Here is a 16731-nt window from a genome sequence, read left to right as displayed (position 1 = left end):
ATATTCTGATAACCGTTATACTTTCTGCAGCTCAAGGACACAGGTGTCTAATAGCGACATGAGACATCCGTGTGAAAGCAGATTTCTCAGGCATTCCGCCTAGCTACACAAGACTCTGTCTGCCCGCCCTATCTTGTATATAAGCTTTGCTATTCTGTGACTATTGCGCACACTCCTGCAGACTATCCTATACTCTGTGAGACCTGTGCCTTTGAAGCTTCAAATAAATAACCAACAAGACAATGCTGTTTGCTTTCACCAGTTTATTATTGATTACTCTCATTGTACATCTTTACAGTATTGATGAGTTTAAAATATCCACGACACATCCCACTTCCAATATACAGTGGGTAACATTATATGCGTGTTGGGAATTTGACAGTGGGTGTGTTGTTTGAGTGACGCTTTAAAATGTGCAGATTCATTATTATGTTACTCGCTCTGCAACAAAGCACTCTGGATCAGTTAAAGGTAGACTTTGACGAGTTTAAAACAGCTGTGAAAATGTGCAAACCTTTCCTTTGACTGATGCACTACACTGATACATTACTGTTTTCTAACCTGGGGCTCGAAGGTCATGATGATTGATGTACCAAAGAAAAAGGCAAAAGTGTTCTCCTGAACGATATGCTTGTTTTTCTCCAGTAGCTAACTCTTAAAAATTCAAGCTAAAATGATGGAAATAACTGATTTTGAAACTTTAAATAAATAAGAAACAAAGATACATTGACTCATTTGTTTCCCTTAATTTAGTTGAATACAGTTAGTTGCTTCTTTTTAAGAGAGAGGTATTTTTTGTAATGAAACTATGAATACATATGTAGAATTTTGAGGTACCTGTGCTTTCCTTGAGTATTTCCATTGTATGCTACTTCATACTTCTACTCCATTACATTTCAAAGGGAAATTATGTATTTGACTCCACTACATTTACAACAGCTTTAGCTACTTTTAACAAAATGCATATTTAAAAATGGTCTAACTCTTTAAGTCACAAAATAATCAAATTATTTAAATATTTTACTAAAGTAAATCCGAACTTTGTTTGTTTACAGCAGTAAAATGCTACTTGATGCAACACTATTATCTAGACCTGTAACATATACTTTAACTGTAAATATAATCATTACACACAACACATAAAGGAAATTCTTCTGCACAATGAGTACTTTTACTTAGTACATTTAGCTGATAAGACTTTCCTACTTTTACTTATCATTCTGAATGCAGGACTTTTAATTGTAATGAAGTATTTTGACAGTAAAGCATCTGAATACTTCTTCCAACCTTGAAAAATCTCCTCCTTCCTCTTTGTCTTCCCTGCCTGCTGCCAGGAAGGTATCACATTCAACATCAATACAGCCTCCTTCTCCTCCTTCCCCACCTTCCTTTCCACTTTCTCCTCTCTTCCTTTCCTCCTTTCCTTCACTTCCAGGCCACCTAGAGCCACACAATCACTCTGGCTCCGCCCCTCGAACTGAGTGGATGTGGATGCGAGAAAAAGGCCAGCAACAGAGTGACAGACAACACAGTCCTCCGCTCGGCGTAGTAGTGTTTATCTCCTCCGTGGACGGAGAGCACAAGCGAACAGAAAGCACGAGCCGTGTGAGCAACAAAGTGGACGGAGGAGCACCATGAGCCGCGGGACAGCATCCAGCGGGGAGACACTCAGCTTTTAAGGTAAGGCTTTGTTCGCTTTTCTGCAGCATTTCAACACAGATCTGCATTGGCCGCTTCAGCGCTTTGTGCGGGCACAGGGGGGTGATGTGCATGCACGATGTTTGCCTAAAATGGGGTTTCAATATTCGGTGTTTATCTTTGATCTAACCTACATATTAAACATGTGGTAGAAAATCCTTTGTCTGCGTTACTTTACCCGGATCGCGATGATCATCACACTGTTTTCCCATGTCGCGGCTCTCCACACTAACCGTAGGTTTAATAAACATTAGGAGCATTATGCACACATCCAGTTGAGTTGAATGGGGATCAGCAGATAATGACGCTAATCTTGATGGTCCCTTTTCCCCTATATAAATGGTGGTTTGTCCACAGTGGAGAGTTCATTCACAGCTCAGTGAAGGCAGGCCTGCACGCTGTTCTAACTTGAGGAGAAGATGCAGAGGTTTGTTCCCTTGACACTTAGTTTTGTTAAACAGCTTCATGCACATGGTGTGACAACTAGCCTACTCCATACAAAACAGGAAACCCAGGCCAAGGAAAGAGCTCCAGGGGAAGGCATGTGGAAGGCATATTAATACCATGAAGGCACCAGAATGTTTCCTATTCATCCCACTGATTCCTCTACTGTTACATTGATATTTGATAAGGGGGTTTGCATGCATGCATGTGCTACTCTTTTTGTCATGATTGATGGACTGGTGCTCAAAGTTAATTTTAGGACTACTTTATTTCACAGCTGCACCACTTTTTGCAGGCTTTTGTTTGAAGCAATTTCATTAGAATAACAAAGCAGATAACATTTTAGATTTGGGATCAATTTCTTTCAATTAAACATGTTCTACAGTAAAAAGTACGCGGAAGAAAACATAGACGTGTCGATACAAGTGGGGGGTTTTGAATGTGTTGCTTTCTGTAGTGTGAGTTGTCAGATATCAGCAACAGGGAAGTTGAGTTTTATCACTCTGAACTGTGGAGACTTATCTGAATGTCAACAAACCTCATGAGCACATCACCTTCAAAAACAGCAGCAGAGGTCGAGGGTACTCAAACTCATTACAATAAGAACACATAACTTCACACTTCACTTCAGTCCATTGAACTCAAAGGCACCAGCCTGTCTTTTGAAATGTCTTCAGGAAAAAACAGCAAACCTCTCCACAGGTTATAGTGACATTGCGTCAGGAAAGTGTCATTTTGTTTGTGTGTGCAGCTGCTGAATAATTATGTTCACTCAGCGTTTCAAAGCTTTTGAGAGGATGTGACGAAGACAGAATTTAGTGCTCTGTGTTTTTAACCACCGGGGTACGGCGGAAAGGACACGCATTATATAAAACCAAAGCTAAATTATTTATCTTTTCTCTGTCAGGACAATTTTCTTTTTCACCGTAACAGAACTCTAAATGTTGCTACCCACCATTACGATGCATTATGTATGTTCTAATAAAAACCTGATAAAAGCACATATCCACTATAAATGTGTGAAGTCTCTCAGAACATCTGCCTCATTGTTTTTATAGAAAACTATGTGTAACACACTGGCTCGCACCTCCTTGTCTCTGCAGCTGGATATTTATTGTCTCTAACAAGGCGGCGTCCCTCTGTGTGCCGACAGAGTTCAGGTGTGTGAGCTGCTTTCTTTGTGTGCACTCACAATATGCCACTTTTATAATACAATGGCGAAACATCAGACCATGCAGCCGTTTCCCACACAGACACTATTTTGTCACATTGGTCTACCAAATCCATACATTCTGGACACTTAGAGTTGCTGGCAGTGTCGTCGGCAGCTTGAGTTTTCAGTATTGTCCAGAAAAACAAAAATGAAATGTTGTTCGCACCTTGCAAGTTAAAAGCTAATTTATTCCAACCTACAAGGTGTTCATCACCAGACATATCCACGTGAACACCAACCAGGCTCCACTGCTTAACCAATGAAAAATAGCCACTCCCACTACAATAAAAATGACATGATGGAAGGAAACATCCATTTCCCCTGAAGAAACGTGCACATACATTAAACATAATGTACAAAAGAACATACCCTAGACTGCACTGAGAGGAGATGGAGTATGTTAATGGGAGGACTGCACGATATAAGAAAAATATGCGTTAGATTATTGAATAACGATAACAATCTTGATTCAAAACCAAATGTACCCTGTGCTGCATTCAGTGTACTGCTTAAATACAACATATTTCTTGTTGAATAAAACAATGAAAGTAAAAGATTTCTTTATAATTATAAATTGACTGAACACAAATAACAACAAATAGATGGTAACATTTCGACGTGCAGTTTTCTCCTGATATTCTCCTTACTTTAAATGAAGAAAATCCCAGCAATGTGCTTATTGTTCTGGCAATAACAATTAAAATATATATGTTATGCAGTCTTAGTTTATGATCGATTCTCAGTTAATCCATACCCCCCCCGTAACCTTGTAATATTGATGTACACAGCGGTACAGATGCTGCCAGCTGAGAGGCGTAAACAAGGAAAAATAACAGCAATGATGAGCAGTATGAAAACACTGCAAGACTCTTCGTTGTTAACCCAACAATTAGTGGCTTGAAAATACCTTTTGGGAGGTGATTTTGATCAAGCTACAAAGTGGCAGAGGAAGTGCTGCTGTTCTAAAAATACCAATTGATGAAATGCATAATTGCTGTCAGTGATGACCCAGTAACGGAGGTAACTAGTTAGTCAGAGATTGACTGCTCTGATTAGCATCGCACCGCAGAAAGTCTGAAAGGGGAGCTATTTATGTAAACGTGTGTGCAGGGAGAATACATTTTTAATCAGGTGAAGCATAATATAAATCTCAGTGAGGTGTTTTAACTTTATAATTGTGTTCACATAAGTTACATGTATACTTAACAAAGAAAAAAACATTGAAAGTTTAAAATGGAAGTATTTTCTCACAATGTTTCAGTGTTGAGTGGTTCAGTGTGTGACTGACTGACCTTATAGCATCGATGGGAAAAATAGAAAACAGATTGCCAGACGGAAAAAACAGGAGTTATGCTTCAAGGACACATTTATTTACCATGCGCACTCGGAAGGGATGCAGACTTTCTGTCTCTGAAAGACAGATGTGTAACGAATCATCTCATCAGCGGCAGAGTCAAACATCTTTTTCATCATCGCAAAAATCCTTTAACCATTGGATAAAATCCCTTGTCAGAAGAAAGTTTGGAAAGTTTTATGTGTCTTAATTAAACCAAATTATGGAAACTTGGAGAAAAGTTTGAACACATTATTGACACACAATCTGTTTTTTAAGCTGTTATGTTGACCTTGTTAGCAAAAAGCATTGTTTACACATTCAGAGCAACATTAATATTTTGTTTCTGGTCGCTGGATCAATGTAACGGATCTTTTCGCCCTGTTCTTCGTCACCACCAAATATGTGGTTCGGAGATGCTTAACATATAATAAATGGTTGGTTTTCTCATCTAACTATATCAATTAAACTTCATTGATTAATATCACAGCTGCTCATAAAACGTTTAGGTCAACACTATATCTTGAAGACTGTGGGTGAAAGCTCGAGTTTCAAATTTAAATTGTTCGGGGTCTGCGTATGTGGAGATAAAGTACATAGCAGTGAGGGGATTGCTTGGGCAGGGCACTCTGGGAAGGTGGAGGTGTAATTTCAGATGGGTGCTAACGGACCAGAGCAGCAGTTATCTGAGCCCAGCCTTCAAAGGCAGGGGTGCTGCAGTCATCAGGACCAGCTGTGCCCCTCACTCCTGGCCGAGTGAGAGGACACGGCGCTGCGTGAGAAACACACGGACGTCCAGGGCTATTAGCGGTCTCCACGCGATTGTAAACTTCCTGAGAGAAGTAGTTAAGGCCATCTGCGTTTGATGTATGGTGCTCTTATTCCCTTATTCTGAGTCTTCTTTAGCAGCGACATGAGCAGCTTATATTTTGGTGTCGCTTTCATAGTTGCGCTATAATTCTCTGATAGGCTGCTAATCTTAGTCTGTGTTTAGAAGTATGTGTCCCGAGTTCAGGCAGATTATAGGGAGGTTAAGATGCCTGGAAATGGCTGCAGAGCTCGAGATTAGTGGGGTTGTTGTCTGGCCAGTCAAACATGATTTGCTTTACAAATGCAGCAGCCAGTGTGTGAAGCTCTGATATGGACAAATCCCGTCAGCTTGTTTTTAAAAAAATGTCAGCATTGTTTAACCTGTTAATCTGATCGGCCCTTATTTTGTGTCTGGACCAGGGAACTGTTGTTCTGAGTTCTTAAAAGTAACCGCAACTTTCCGACGCTCATGAGAAGCCATTGTCATTTTAAACATTGCTGCAACGATTATTTCGTAATGAGTAAGGTATTTTGTTGAATAAATTCATCGTTTAAGTAATTTTTCATGCAAGAATGGCAGAAATATGCGGTGACCAGCCTCTCAAATAAAGATTTTCTTCTGCTTTTCATCATATTAAACTGAATATCTTTGGGTTTTGCTCTGACCAAACCATTCATTTAAACTTTAAAGACATCCTCTTTGACTTTGAGAAACAGGGATGGATATTTCCAATATTTAAATGATTAATCTAGAAAACGTTAGCTATATTGCTTGATAATGAAAATAAATTGTTAGTTTCAGCCCTACATTTGTACACCAATGAACCCGTAACAAGTTCAGACACAAATGTTCATTCAGTCTGATGGTACAGGCATTGTTATGACCGTTCAGCCTCCACTAGAAGAAGAACAGAAAGTGAAATGAGCTTTAAGTGGACTTTCGCTTCTTTCTCACATCAAACGCCCGCTCGCTGTTGGTGACTCCCAGCTGTATTTATAGGCCATAATATGAGGTGTAGAGCTGCATTTCCTTCATAGGACCTTGCTGTTGGCAGGCTGTATTGGAGAGGGCTCTATGCACCGTGAAAGCCTGTCATCAAGAACCGCTGCTCTGTGATTTATCAGAATAGGATGTGCTTGGATGGTTCAACTCATCCTCGCTCCAAGTTTTCTGGCGGATGTCCTTTCTTCTTAAAGTGGAGGTTAATGCATGACTGTGAGTCGTGAAGTGTTTTTCAAGTACAGTGTTGTTAGATTCAACCCTTTTAAGCCTGCTGTTTAGGTAACAGACAGCCAGGGGATGTTAGATCGCCGACGACTTTCTCTTGTCACTGTGAATGAGTCAGATGCTTGTCTTTTCTCAAGGGCTGTTTCGGAAGTGCTGGTTTTTAAATGAAACACGTCCTCTGCTCTGGTAATTACAAGGCGCATGAACACTTCACATGCTGCTCTGGTAGAAGGAGAGGGGTTAATTGGTGGTGCAGAGACCTTGTCCAGATGTATTTTAATGTGTCCAGGTGTCATTTCAGTATTATAGATATCAAGGCTCATTGTGTGTACATAGTTGCAGCACATATATACCCCGTCGTTTCCTGTCTGCATTGTGGATCAGGTGTGAGTTTTCTACTGCAGATTGAGTGTGACCGGTGTGAGAGAGACTTCCTCCCCGCTCCTCTTAGCCCTTTTTGTGTGTAGCCGCTTATTTTAGAGGAAGATTAATGAGTGTCTAAGCACACCTTTGCAGAAATAGACGCTGATATAATCGGTGCAGCGGTTGAAGGAGGATAGCTGGGGACAGGACAGGATAGACCTAATCTGCCTCAGCGGGATCAGTCTTTAATGGAGTTCGTACTTTCTGCTCTGACCTGGCTGGACCCGGTATTACAACAGCATGAAGCCATCCCCTCATGATTCTGCGATACCACCCAGAGAGAGACAGGATCAAAGGTCTTGTTTTTCTTTTGATCATTTCAGAAAATCAAGACCATGATCTGCTCTTTTTTATGTGAGTATCACATGAAGGGGAGCTTATAAAACATATATATTGTTGAGTTCTTTGCTGCAAGGTTATTGACACATGTTGCTGGAAATCTGGTGTTGGACAGTTGAAAGGTGAACCAGGGGGATTCTCTTGAAGTTGCCACAAACCTGACATCAGATACATCTAACCAGAGGAATCCTTGCTTCAAGGGACAGACACTTCAAGCTTTTTAACAATGGGTCAAATTCCTATGTGTAATTTAATAGGGATCCGTTATACTGATGAGCCCACACAGGATTATCAGCAGTTTCCCTTTTAGTGTTTTACTGCCTTCCACCCATTGTTTGGCTTTTACGGCCCAAAACGCTGCAGCTTTGATTCTCTCTTGCCCCTATCATCATCCTTGTTTCTATCAGGTTGCTTCTTTTCAGTAAAAATGCTGTGTTAAACCCACTGTTTCCTACCTTTTTAGAATAGAACAAGTTAGTGAGTGGCTGGTGAACATAGCGTTAAGCAGAGTCAGATATTTCCCTCTGGAGTTGGTAAAATCAGAGCCAAAAGAAAGAGTATTTTTGACTTTGTTCCTGGTGGACACAAACACAACTTCAAAGGAATGATTATGTTGCATCAGGTCGGCTGGATTTATATTTCTTTCCTGCTCAGTGCACATTATGGGTTCAGGATTATCACGAAAGTCAGATATAAATAGTAATAATATAAAAAGCTAAAATGTTGCTGATCATTTGTTGTTAATTTCTTTAGCATTAATGTGTTTATTCTAATGGTAGATAATGCCGACCGATGTGTCACACAGTGCTTCTTTGTGGCTCAAACCTCAGTTTAGTTATCAGTAGTATCAATTGACTGGAAAGTATTCAAACATCTTCCCCCCCTAACAACTTGGCCATTAAAATCTAACACAAATAAAATGTTCTACTTGACATGCTTTGGCCTATTTGAAACTAATTTACTTGCAGGTTTCTTGCTGTTCTGAGTTTCTGTCCTCATGATTGACTGCACTTATTTTGGATCACAGCGTAAGCTAAATTAAATGTAATTTGATCTAATACATCATGTTAAAATGCCACAGTTTACCTTTTCTATAGTCAACAAGCAGAGAGGGCTAACCAAGGTTCATTGTTGAAAGCAGTGCCAGCATACTGGTGGAGGGAAACATTCATGTTGACCTGCATTGCAAGTCCTGGCAAGTTGATTTGTAGTCAGGCAAAATAGGCATGCCTGGATTTCCTTTCTGTTCCTTTTTAAACATAAGTGGCATGCTCTGTTTCTCCTTTAAGCCTCTTTACTTATGAGTAGAAGGGAAATGTACCTTGTGCTTTAGTGTATTTGTAGCTCAGGTTTGTGCTGCACTTCAGGTTTCCAAGGCTGGTCTGAAATCAGTTTATTTGTCGCTCAGGTTTGTACTTCAGGTTTTCAAGGTTGGTCTGTTCTGAGCTGTGCATCTGTATGCGTGTGCGCAGCAGCCATGCGATATCATGCTCTGGTGTTTGTGATTGGCAGGCGGTCGGATGGCTGGAATGAGCTGCATGGCCTGCAGTGTGTTCTCAGCTCCACATGCTAGGTGCCAGTGGTGAGGAGCCGCTTGATCTACTGCTGGTAGTCACATTTCCACACAAAGACTGGCAGGCAGAGCCACAGTACAGAAACGACACACATGCGCGTTCATTCTGTTCTTGCGTGGGTAAAGCTAAAATGACAGACATTGGAGCAAACACACATAGACGTATACAGTCAGTGGAGCGATGTGTGCACTTAACATCTGCATGCACAGCACCACAGTAAATGTAGGTCACATAATAAGGCATATGTGGGGGAAGGAGAGAAGGTGAGCAGTGGAAGTGAAGGGAGGAGGAAGCCTTTCATTATGTCCTCATGCTAAGGCAGAGGCAGGATGAGGGCTAGCATGATATATAGGCAGAGTTTTACCCCTGAAGTATGAGCTTTTTCCTTTGGAAGTGAAAAGTAATAATTATTCCATCCATCAGGGAAAGCAAATGTTCTATAAACAAAGATACAATATATCATCAGCCGTGTCTGGCTCTCCTCTCCTGAAACTATGGCAAACACAGAAACAAGTGAAACCCAGGGGACGTTGGATATAACAGTTACACCTGATTGTTTTCCACAACAAGACAGTTCTTTAGCTTTGGCAGCGTCCTGTCTTCAGTTGCTCATTTATATAGGCTTAGGTAGCCGTTCAGTCTACAGGCTATTCTTAACAGCTGCACTTTAGGGTTTTAAGATGTGATGAAGTGCAGCGGAGAGCTCGGACGCTGGCAGTATAATTACACAGGGAGAAGTCTGATGTCCTAGTCGGTAATAACCTCATTGCCTCCTGAGGCTAAAGCGCGGTGGACCTGTAGCAGGGGGTTCATTAAGTGAGGAAAGAGAGAGCATTTATACTGTACATACGCTTTTCTCTGTAACTCGATTTTCTCCCTTCAGTTTAGGACTTCAATTGGCTTCTGATGTCCTGGTTTTAATCTGTCTTTACTCGTGTCTGCACTGTGCAGTGTCTAATTTTTTCTTCTCTGATCTGAACCACACATATTTTAATCTTTACATGACAAGAGAAGGGGTGGCCTTACATTGGCTGAGAAGGTTCATATTATCACAGTGCAGTAGTCATAGAATGAGAGGATAGGATGGGGTAAGGGATAATGTGCAGCGAGGTGGTCATTAATGAAAAAAAAACAACCAACAGGGTGACCAGGATCACGGGAATATGTGCTTAGCGTCGGGCTAAGCACATATTCCCGTTTATACACAGCCATAGACTAAATAAACCAAAGACTTGACTTGAACAAATATTTTATTAATTTAAAAATCCTATTTCTTCTGCTACGAACAAAAAAAGCGTGTTTCACAGCGTACCAACGGCTAGCACTGGAGCAATAGCCACGTCACTTAAAATGAATCAGCCCTGATCAAGTTTTCTGTAACTCTCCAAGTCTGTTCACATTTTCTTCATGATTTTTGGTAAGCACCTCTATTTGCAACATACACCAAGGCAACTATTAAGATAAGATGCAAGGATAGCAGACATTTACAAAAACATTACATCACTGAAGAGACATATGTTTAAGACCCTTTGAATTTGACCTGGGATTTCATTTTAGGATTGACTAGTGCACCAACATATTTCAGTGTAACCTTATAACATCACGGGGCCCTGTATATCCAATATGTATAGATTTAAATAGTACAAAATGTATACCCGTATAAGTGCTTCTGCATAACTTTAACAATTTCCATTTGTAGAATTAAATTGCAGACAAACCTTTCTTTTATCTGATGCAGCGGAGATGAGTCTGTATGATAGTGCTTTGCTCTGTGTAAGCAGAGTGTTGATCAGATGGTTAATTCACATTGGTGTGTTCTCTGTCTCGTACATAGCAGCTGCAAAGGTGAGATTAAACACTTGTTCGCTGCTTCAGAAGCTTACACCTTTTCATCTTGGGAATTAATTCATATATGTATTCTGTGCATATAATAGCTCAAAAGACTCCCTGTAGGATTGATGAGTGAAGTTTAAGTATATATAATTTGTGGAAGTGGAATTTTAAAAAGTCATTTTTATTAACTGGATTATGTAAACTCTGCAGGATTTGAACAGAATGTCTAAACTGTCGTGTCTTCACTTCTTCAGCTCCAGAGTCAAAGTTTGGTATACTTGAAACAAACTGTCTCCCTGAAAAAGAAGCCCAGCTTTTGAAAATAAACAACTTTGTTATTATTTGTGTCAAATGATCGTGAGGTAGAAGAAATACTACATGATTGTTGCAAAGTCATCCATCAGGTGTGTGTGTTCTCATTACTTCAATTTCAAATGCAGCACTTTTCTGAATAACATCCAGTTCAGTCAGGTTGTACTTCTTGGCCGTTGCCTTTTATAATGCATAACTTTAAGCTTTAATTTCATTTAAATGGGAACTAACATAACAAAGTCACCCCCTTTGCTGTTATTCTGAATGGAAAGATTAGTTATAGAGACAAAAACAGTGTCTTTCAGGCTGTAAATATGTTTCTTTCTGCTGTCAATTTGGGATTTTTAAAGGGGCCATATTATTCCAATTTTCAGGTTCATATTTTTTTTATTTTGGGCCTCTATTGTGACATGTTTTCATGCTTAAATGTTCACAATGGTCTTTTTTTTTCTCATGCTTCCTGTGCTGCAGTGCCTCTTTTCACCCTCTGGCCCTGTCTCAGGTCGACTATTTTCATTTCCTCGCTCCTCGGTCCTCGGTCTCATCGGAAGTTGATTTGTCTGCGCCATCTTGAGTACCGTCCCATGGCTCTTATTTCTGCCGGAGGAGCGAGGAGCGATAATGGAGGAGCGATAACCGAGGAACCACCAGACCATCCTCCGATGAAATCCTCAGATACTCGCCCCGCCCCCTTACTGTGTATCGCTCACTGATTGGACGATGCAGTACATGCACTGATCTGATGTTTCTTGACATGAGAGCCGTTTCCCAGCGGAGTGAAGAAAATACATGAACCTCACGGGAGTCACTCCTCAGTTTATACCGTGTTTTGTTTCAATTCATGTATCATTTAGTTACACATATGTGATATATCTGAACAACAAAGTGGTCAAATCATTTTATTCATTTGTTGGAAACATTTTCATGATCGCTTTTTTCGTTTTACATTTTCATTTATTGTCATTTCCATTCAGTCATTAAGTGCTATTGAAATGTTAATTTGCTACATATCCACACAAACAAACAAAGTGTGCAATCCAATGAATGTTAATCTAACTGGGTTTTGATAGATAACATATCTCTTTTTCTTCTCTCAATTATTTTATTTCTATTGTGCACTCTAATCAATATTAATCAAACTATTGTTCGTTTATACATTTTAAGAATGGCGTTTATCTTTTTTGAGAATGAGTTCTTATTTGATTTTATTTATTGGGGTCTACAACAGATGATACAAATGTTTGTGTCAGTAAATGTGTGGCGGGGCTGTTTGTGAAAACAACGGGGACAGAGCTGCTGTCAGACGAACAGCTGTGCGGCGTCATCACAAACGGACGTCGCTTCACGTGACGCTCCGGAGGAAATGACTCTTAAAACTCATTTCCCTGCTTCTCGTGGTTTCCTTGCGTCCCTCCATGCTTCCCTGGTGGGAGGGACTAGTCACAGGGAAACGACGCAAGTGAGGGAAGCAAGGATTTCATTTAACCGACCTGAGACGGGGCCACTGTCTGAAACCAGAGCCCAGTCTGCTCTGATTGGTTTGCTGGCCGGCTCTGTTGTGATTGGTCAACCACTTAAAGATGTCCCGCCCCTTAGCCTGTCACTTACATTTAGTTGGAGCGCTATAAAACGCGAGTCCTGCATAGTAAAGTCACCATGTCACTGTCGGAAACAAAGGAGTCCAATGGAGGTGTTTCAGGCGGTTGTGTGTCTATGAACATTGACTCCCTTTTGGAGCCAGCCTCAAGTGGCCATTTGAGGTAATGCTGTTTTTGGCCCTTCAGTATAGGCTTGACTCATAAGCTTGCTGCTTGTTTGACATCCTGCTGCTCTGGCTCATTTCAGATGTATGAGAGGATGCTTGTTACTGCCGGTGTTCCGGATTAACTGGTTCCTTCGTTAACTGGTTTCCCAATCAACTGGGGATGTCGATGCACACTGAATATTATGTTTGAATAGAGGATTCCTAATATTGTTTGCCGAGACCAACATTAATGACCCATCAGCATTTTAAAGGCTAAGTACCTGCACATGCAGCAATGACATTTCTGCTGCTATCTTTGCAAAACGAGTGAACAGTCACATCTTATCTGGATGAGTGCTGCAGAATACTGTTTATATAAGGGATACATGTGTGTGTAGTCTTTCATATTAAACATGATCGCCGGTAGATAGCCACAGAAGTCGTAACACAGTTTAACCTGGGCGGGTCCCATTTTCCCCTGGGCAGATGTTTACCTGAGAGGATGACAGTTACAGTTCACAGCTGGGGGGTATACTACGAAGCAGGATTTTCGCTTAGCCGGCTAACTTCAGGGAAAACTCGGGCTTTCCGGTCCTACGAAGCTGGTTCTCTTTTTAGCAGGCTAGATCTCCATGGTAACTTATGCTGTGCGGCTAACCTGGGGGGTATACTACGAATCTAGTTCAACCTATCCTGGATATGTTTTGAGTTATCTGGTTGACTTAATCCAAAACAAAGCCGCTCTCGCTAAACTGTCCTACAACCAGTGTTGGGACTAACGCGTTACAAAGGAACGGCGTTACTGTAACACCGTTATTTTTGGCAGTAACTAGTACTCTAACGCATTACTTTTTAAATTCAGTAACTCTGTTACCGTTACTACATGGTGCGTTACTCCGTTACTGCGTTAGTTTTTAGATATAGTCAACAGCCAGGCGAACAGAGATGAGAACTGTACTTAAGTACAGTACCTGAGTAAATGTACTTAGATACTTCCTGTGTCACATGCGGAGACGGGCTGTAAGTAGGGTGGCCATCAGTGCTGGAATTGGGCCGGTACTCACCGGTACGCAGTACCGGCACTTCTGGTTCTGACCCATGGAGTACCGGCACTTCTTGCTCAGTACCGGCATGCTGGCGGTACTCCGGTACTCATGCACCGTGCCAGTACTCAACACTCTCCCGCCGTTCTTATTATACATCCATATATATATATACAGCCGCCCGGTACTCAGTAGATGCGTCATGAGGTGCCGAACCGCTGGAGTTTCACAGCGGCTGTCAGCTGTTTACTCCTGTCATTCAAACAGAACGTGCTGGAGAGGGGGCGGGGCTTATCTTCTCCATGTAAATACTGTGGTGGAAACGACTATGTCAAAATTAACCCATTTGACCGTGATTTAATAGTAATACACGTTTCAAAATAATAATAATAATAATGCCGAAGTAACAACATACTGAAAACTGTTAGTAAAACCATGTTTTAATGCTTTACAATTGACATACCTAGATGCACGTGTGTTGTGTTTATGCAGTGCAACTCACACCCAGTGGGTGGCTATGTAGAGTGATAGAACAGAGCAGGCACGCCCCCGAGAGAAGGAAAGCAAGTCACGTCACAAATTAGCATTTCTAAAATGTTAGGTGGATTAATAAAAGTGCAAAAAGACAGCGGTTGTCGCCGGAAGAAACTTCAAATACAGAGAATGCTGTGCCTGTGTTGGAAATTGTGTCTGATGGGGAGCTTTCTTTGGTTGATCCTCCTGCTCCAAGTTCTAGTGCATTAGCATTAGCACTAGCTCCGCCGCCTCCTCCAGAGCCTCTAATGTTAGCTGCTGCTGGCGCAACTGCCACCACCAACACCGGGCAAAGCGATGCACCTGACTGCTGTACAACGGACCAGGTGCAATATTTTTGCAAGACCAATGCATGGCTCCTTCTTAAAGATAAGAAGCTAGGATGTCGGATATGCAGAGATGTCAAATCTTTGGGAATACACACTGGACAAGGACTGAAACTGTCAACTGAATGGGGTGAGTGTGCAGTGTCTCATTTCGGTGTTGACAAGGGCAAACAACAAGCTAGCCTGAGAAAAAAAATCAAAGAACATAAAGAATCACAAGCCCATGTAAAAGCTGCTGACATCCTTACATCTGCTTCACGTGAAACTATTCAACATCAAGTGCAGTCTATGCATAAATCTGAATTAGACACCACTATCAGAGTTTTTCGAACGGCATATAAAATTGGCAAACATAGCCGGCCATTCACAGACATGCCAATTGATTTGAATGTACAGAAACTGAATGGGCTGAACGTGGGCAGGGTTTTGCACTCCAATAAAACCTGTGGCGAAATCATCGACCACATAGCTCATGAGCTGAAGAAAAAAATGGCAAAAGACATTACAGAAAACCAAAGAAAACTCTGTGTTTTGGTCGATGAATCTACCACTATTAGTGGTAAAACGGTGCTTGTTGTGTGTCTACGCTCAGCATTAGCTGATGCTGAGCCCGAAACGTTTTTTTGGGAGCTGATCGAGTTGGATGGAACAACGGCTGATGACATCACAAAAGCGTTAATGGAGTGTCTTGGAAGAGATTTTAACGAGGACTTTTTAGGTCAGTGTTTCGTTTCTTTTGCATGTGATGGGGCTTCAGTCATGCTAGGGAAGAGAACAGGCGTTGCGACCCAGTTGTGTAGTAAATTCTCAAGCCTGTTTGTGTGGCACTGCTCCAATCATCGTCTAGAGCTGGCAGTTGGGGATGTGGTCAAGGAGGTCTCAGGGCTCAATCATTTCCAGATCTTTTTTGACAAACTCTATTCCTTGTTCCATGCCTCCCCCAAAAATCAGAGGCAGTTAGCGCAGTGTGCGCAAGCAGTCGGACAGCGTCTCCTGGTGATAGGGCGTGTTTTGTCCATCCGCTGGGTGGCTTCAAGTGAAAGGAGCGTCAGAGCAGTCTGGGAAAACTACCGAGTGCTTCATGATCACTTCACAAATGCTGCAAACGACACGAGCAGAGATTCCAGAGACAGAGCAAAGTACAAGGGCCTGGATGATGTGCTCACATCTGCAACGTTTGTCAGCAATCTGGGACTGATGTACGATGCGCTCACAGAGCTCAGCGACCTCTCTCGGCAACTCCAAAAAAGAGAGATGACACTGCCTACAGCAGATAGGCTCTTAACTCGAGAAATACGAGTTTTTGAATCCATGGTCACCATGCCTGGCCCACACATGACTACAGTTCATACAGCTCTAGCTGAGAAGTCCTTCAAGGGTGTTGCCCTGCGTGAGAATGGCAGGCTTGTACAGATTCATGCAGGTCAGTTTTTCCGCAGTATGGTAGAGAATCTGAGACACAGAATTACTTCCACAACCTCCTCTCATGTCAGCACAAGAGAAATCCCATTACATGGCCGGGAGGCCCGGGACAATCAGCTAATCCAGGACATGAAAGTTATCCATCCTGGAAGTTGGCCTGAAGAGGAGTTAGACGTACAGTATGGGGACGTAGAGGTGCTACGTTTGTGCGAAGTGCTGAAAGTGGACAGAAGAGAGACTGTTCAGGGCTTTGGCGAATACAAGGAAACCAGGGCATCCCGTACACCTGCTTGCCATGGAGCCTCTACTGAAAGCAGTCCGAACCATCGCTGTCTCCACTAGTGAGTGTGAGCGGGCATTCAGCTGCATGAACGATATCCTTACTGCAAAAAGGAATGCTCTCTCTGTCAGCCGACTGTCCAGCCTGGTTTTCATTAAATGTAATGGACCATCAC

At 41.8% G+C, this 16731-nt stretch overlaps 1 protein-coding gene across 2 annotated transcripts in view; it reads left to right on the top strand.

Moving 5' to 3' along the window:
- Nucleotides 1-1452: 1452 nt before the first annotated feature.
- The window catches only part of st6gal2a (ST6 beta-galactosamide alpha-2,6-sialyltranferase 2a), a 60561-nt gene continuing 45282 nt past the window's right edge, over nucleotides 1453-16731 (top strand). For both annotated transcript variants that reach the window (XM_034213824.1, XM_034213825.1), the window contains exon 1: nucleotides 1453-1680. The gene's annotated coding sequence lies outside the window, so the exon portion shown is untranslated. The remainder of the gene's footprint in view (nucleotides 1681-16731) is intronic.

The sequence above is a fragment of the Gymnodraco acuticeps genome, unplaced genomic scaffold, assembly GCF_902827175.1.
Source record: "Gymnodraco acuticeps unplaced genomic scaffold, fGymAcu1.1, whole genome shotgun sequence".
In the NCBI taxonomy this organism is placed as follows: domain Eukaryota; kingdom Metazoa; phylum Chordata; class Actinopteri; order Perciformes; family Bathydraconidae; genus Gymnodraco; species Gymnodraco acuticeps.
The sequence above is the reverse complement of the archived record's forward strand: the minus strand, read 5'-3'. Positions and strand labels throughout refer to the sequence as shown.